The sequence below is a fragment of the Tupaia chinensis genome, unplaced genomic scaffold, assembly GCF_000334495.1.
Source record: "Tupaia chinensis unplaced genomic scaffold, TupChi_1.0 Scaffold138115_2, whole genome shotgun sequence".
Taxonomy (NCBI): Eukaryota; Metazoa; Chordata; class Mammalia; order Scandentia; family Tupaiidae; genus Tupaia; species Tupaia belangeri.
The window spans coordinates 292,834-298,576 of NW_006198015.1; positions in this window are offsets into that span (position 1 = coordinate 292,834).

The window sequence follows — 5,743 nt, forward strand, 5'->3', positions numbered from 1 at the left end:
TAGCTCTGTTTGAGTGGAAGTGGCCCAGATTTCCCGATGGAGCAGGAGGAGGAAATGAAACATTTTCTAGGGAGAGGAGAGCCTTCCACGTTTTACATCATCCTGCGGTTTGGGGTACCGATTCGACATTTGTGGGGATTTTTTTTTTTTTTTGAGAGGTTTTTGCTACAGGGCGTGTGCAGACAGAGAGAGACAGAGAGACAGAAAGTGAGAAATCACCTCCCAGGGAGGATGGCCACGCCGCAATCCCTTCTCTTTCATTCTCCTCTCGGGATCTTGGGCACGCACGCACACGCCCGGCGTGAGTTTAAGCCACCGGGTCCAGGACACCAACCGTGGTCGACTACGTGGGAGTCCAGCAACACAGCCATTACGCTAACTGCTGTTCCCCGTTTGTTGTTTTTTATGCTCCCTAACATCATAGCCCTCCTCTCACCTGTAGAGAGTCCCCCCCTGAGAGCAGCTGAGAGAGAGCCAGGGGTCTCAGCAGACAGTCGGGCGATTGGGGATCCGCCTTCCACCCAGGAGCTGGGTCACGGGCCTGTGACTGAGGGTCAGCCGACCAGCTGTTCCTGCAGGGAATTTTGAATCCTGAGCGAGGCCGGGAGACAGGGACAGGTTGGACAGGGCTGGTGAGTCTGAGTGGTGGCCTCCTGGGACAGTGTGGGGGCAGTAGGGTCACTGCTGGCCGTGCTAGTGGAGCTCAACTTGACGAGATTTTTTTTTTTGAGTATTTGTTTATTAATTTTAAAGTTTACTTATTTGGTCGTTTCTTTCATGATTAAAAGAGGAAGAAAGAGAGACAGAGATACAAAGAGAGTCTCACCCTCATCAGGTCCTGGGGCTGCAATCCACCCCTAGCTGCGGCCAGCCCTAACTCTGGACACACACAGTGGATGCAGGGAGACGAGAACCCGGAACTTTCTCCGTGAGTCTGCCTTACAAAGCATCTCATTTCACTGCTGCACCACTGCCCAGCCCTCCTAAAGGTTTTTAAAAATTTTATTCATGAGGGAGAGCACATGCATGCCCATGAAACAAAGAGAACTAACAAGCAAGAGAAAGAGAGAGGCGCCCACGAGGGAGCTTGTCGCGCCCTCCCCCAGCTCTCCGATCTTGGGAATGCTCATGCCTGGCACATTTTTGCATCGACTCAGGATCTGAACTCTCAGCCTCATGTGGCTTCCAGCACTGCAGGCCCATTAGCTACTGCCTGCGCCTCTGAGGCTGGGCCACCAACGGGCATTTCTCCTGCACTCACAGAGGGGACAGAGGTGAATGCAGTGGATTCCTGCTTCAAAGTGCTCCCAGCGCAGATGAGGAGGTAGACCGGCAAGCAGGGAATGTGAGATAATGCTCAGCGTTGAGAGAAAAGGCCAGGAGAGGCATGTGGTGGAGGGGGAGTAGAGACCTCCAGGAGCAGGTGGAACCCAGTCATGGAGGTGAGGAGAAGTATGGGAGACACAGGGAGCGCTGTGTGGCTGGGAGTTCTGGGGCGTGACGCTGGAGATGCAGGGAAGGTCGGGTCGCAGTGGGCTCTATGCGAAGGCTGACCGTACAAATCCTGTCCTAATCAGGACACTTTTCTGTTAAATAAAACTTTGTGTTCTGAGATAGTTGTAGATTCATGTCCAGTTGTACCCAGTTTTCTTCAATGGTAATATTCTGCAAAACTGGTGTACCATGTCACAACCAGGAAATCGACATCACACAGTCAAGGGACAGAACGTTTTCATCAGCACGGTATCCCTCATGGAGGCCCCTTCCTTTTTAACTGTTAGAAGGCACTTGCACTTGGGTGCGGGGGGAGGAAGCAAGTGTCTCTCCATAGGGCCTGGTCATGTCACAATCTTTTTCCCTCCGTTTCTCCAACCTGTCCGGATTTGGGGCATGCACACATATACTTCTGAAGTGTTTTTCAAGCTGCCAGGGCTGGGATTCGAACCACATCCCATGGGGTTTAGCCATGTAGGATCCAGCTTTCTACGCACTGCACCTAACTGCAGGGCTGTAGAGCCTGTGCCACGTTGCCCCTTTACAGCCTACTCCATTTCCATGTACTCACCCTCTCGTAACCCTGACAACTATTCATCTGTTCTCTACTTCTTTTCTATAATTTTATCATTTCAAAAAAAAGCTGTAGACATGAAATCATGCACTATGTAACCTTTCAGGACTTGCTTTGTTCATTTAGCCGAATTCTCTGGAGATTCGGCCAGGTTGTTGCTTTCCTTTTTATTGCTGGGTAGTATTTGCTTGGTTAACCATTCACCTCTGCGTGATATTTGGGTTGCTTCCAGTTTGGGGGTATTATAACCAATGCTGCTATAAATATTCATGTACAGGCTTTGTGTGAACATAACCGCTCATTTCTCTGGATGGATTAAATGATCATGAGTATAATTATTAGATATTATGATAATCTTTAGGTTTTATTTTTTAAGTTTATTTATTTCATCCATGAAAGAAAGAGAAAAAGAGATAGATACCCTCAGAAGGGTCTTTTTTTTTTTTTTTTCAGGGAGATTTTTGCTATAGGGCATATGTACTCACCTGAGAAACAGAGACGGACAGAGACAGGAAGTGAGAAATAATCTCCCCAGGGGGACGGCCATGCCGCAATCTCTTCTCCTCCAGGCTCCTCTCGGGATTTAGGGCATGCACGCACATGTGCCCAGCATGAGTTTCAAGCTGTCGGGTCTGGGACTTGAGCCACAGTCAACTATGTGGGAATCCAGCCACGTAACCACTATGCCATCTGCTGGTCCCCAGCCCAGCAGGGTCTTCGTGCAGCAGTTCTCCCCTAGCTTTAGCCAGCCTGGATGACAGGCATGCATACAAGGGCCCAGTGTGCACAGGGAGGCTTGGGATGCAAAGCTGGGCCCTCCCCTGTGGGCCCATTGCATTACGGCTGTGCCACTGTCTGGCCCTTGTGTTTGGTGTTTCTGAGAAACCGTCGAACCATTTTCCAGAGTTCAAGGAACTCTACCACGGTACAGTCCCAGCCACGTCCAATGTAGGAGCAATCCAGTTTCCCTGATCCCCACCAATATTTCATACTGAACCCTATTTTTCATTTTAGCCATTTTGATAGGCATGTAGCATTATTGTGGCTTTAATTTGCATTTTTCCAATGTTTAAAAATGTTGGGTATCTTTTAACGTGCTATTTGCCATCTACCTATCTTCCTTGGTAAAAGTATCTGTTCACATCATTTTGCTCATTTTCTAGTGGGATTTTTTTAAACTGTTTTAAGATCTCTTTATATAAGCTAGATACTAGTCCATGGTCAGATATGCGGCTTACAGATATTTCTGTACCTCTGTAGATTGTCCTTTTTTTTGGTTTTAATTTGCTGGAAGGTGCGTGTGCTTGCTGAAGAGAGACAGAGACAGAGGAAGCACTCCCCCGTGGAGCATGGTCATCTGCAGCCCCTTCTCCTCCATCTCTGCCTCTGTTGGGAGTTTTGGGCACACGTGCACATGCACCCGGTATGTTTTTCAAGCTATTGGGTCTGAGACTTGAACTGCGTGGCTGGTTATATGAGATTTAGTCACGTTAGCCACCTGGTCATGAGCTTGTCTTTTAACAGAGTCTTAACAAAGGCTTTCCTGAGGCAAAAGCTTGAGATTTTGATGAAATCCAGTTTATCCATTTTCCTTTTGGTATCATGCTTGACTGTCCAGTCTAAAAACACTTTGTCTGTCCCCAGACACTCTGAGATCCACTTTGAGATCAGCCCGGAATCCTAGAACAAACAGCTGGAAAGGGCAATCAGGATGCATGATTCGACTACGTACGAGCTGTGAAAATAGCGTGGACTCAACCCTGCAGGCCACGGAGAATAACAAATACTAATGTAGAAGATGGGTTGGCAAGGCCCAAACTGGAGGAGGGTTCCCATGGAGGAGGAGCTTCTAAAATTCAGAAAGAGTCACAGGGCACCAGTGCTAGACGAAGCTTCAGAAATGATTGATTTCAACCTTTTTTTCTCTTTTTAAAAGTTGTAGGGACCAGCAGTTAGCATAATGGCTATGTCGCTGGACTCCCATGTAGTCGACCGTGATTTGAGTCCCGGACCCGGTGGCTTAAACTCACGCTGGGCGCATGTGCATGCATGCCCAAGATCCCGAGAGGAGAATGGAGGAGAAGGGATTGCGGCGTGGTCATCCCCCCAGGGGGTGATTTCTCGCTTTCTATCTCTTTGTTTCTATCTGTCTGGTGAGCGCACGTGCCCTATAGCAAACACCTCTCCTCCCTCACAAAAAAAAAAAAAAATTATAAATTGTGGGGTCAGCAGGTGGCATGATGTTTAAGGTGATCGGATCCCACATGACAGACTGTGGTTCTAGTTCCACACCTGTTAGCTTGAAAATCACACGAGATATGTGTGTGTGCATACGCAAAATCCGAAGAGGAGAGTGGAGGAGAAGGGATGGCAGCATGCCCAGCCCCAGGGTGATTTCTCACTTTCCCTCTCCATGTCTCTGTCTCTCTCCAGTGAGCTCATGTGCCCTGTAGCAAAAACTAAAACATAGAAAAAAGTTCATTGTGATGAAACACATGTCGTATGTACAGTCTTAGCCATTGTTAAGTGGAAGTTCACGTTCAGTATATTGACATTGCTGTGTGACCAATCTCCAGAATTTTTTCTTTAATCTTTGAAACCTGAAACTCTATTCTAATTCAACAGCTCTCACTTCCCCTCCCCCCCCAGTCTCTGGTAATCACCATCCGACTTTCTGTCTCTAAGAATTCTATTACTCTAGGAACCTCATGTAAGCGGAGTCACCCGGTATTCATCCTTCTGCGACGGGCTTGTTGTCACTTAGCCTGATGGCTCCGGGCTCGTCCTTGCTGTAGCACATGTCGGAATCTCCTCCTCTTTCAAAGTTGTCAAGTCCAGTCTTCTTCTTTTTTTATAGAGAGATTTTTGCTATAGCTCGTGTGTGCTCACTGGAGAGACAGAGAGAGACGGAGAGACAGAAAGTGGGAAATCACCCAGGGGGATTGGCCATGCTACAATTCCTTTTCTTCCATTCTCCTCTGAGGAGTTTTAAGCCTTGGGGACCAGGACTCAAACTGTAGTCAACTACGTGGGAATCCAGTGATGTAACCACTACGCCATCTGCTGGTCCCAAGGTCCCAAGTCTGACCTTTTATTTTTTTTTTTTTTTGAGAGAGAATTTTGTTATAGGATGCGTATGCTCATTGGAGAGACAGAGAGAGAAAGAGACAGAAAGTAAAAAATCACCTCTCAATGGGGGTTGGCCATCCTGCAATCGCTTCTCCTCCATTCTCCTCTTGGGATCTTGAGCACACATGTACATGCGCCCAGAGTGAGTTTAAGCCACCCGGTCTGGGACTCGAACTCAGTGGACTACGTGGGAGTCCAGCGATGTAACTATTATACCATCTGCTGGTCCCGAATCCAGTCTTCTTAATATATAGACGAAGACGCTGGGCACTGGGGCATCCACAGGATTCTTTATCACAAATGAAACATCACCTCGTGGATGGCTTCGAAATCTGTTAGTGCGTTGTAACTTTAATGCAAATTCAGGCTACTAAAAAGCTTGTTAAAAATACAGATTTATTCAGTGGCTCTGGGATTCCGCATTTCTAATCAGACAAGCCTTTGCTGCCAGTTTGCAGCCCCTACTGAGAGCAGTCCTTTAGAGAACACTGAATGGCTCACAGAATTTCCACGTGGGTCAGAACACCAGGCAAGGCGGCTGTGTGG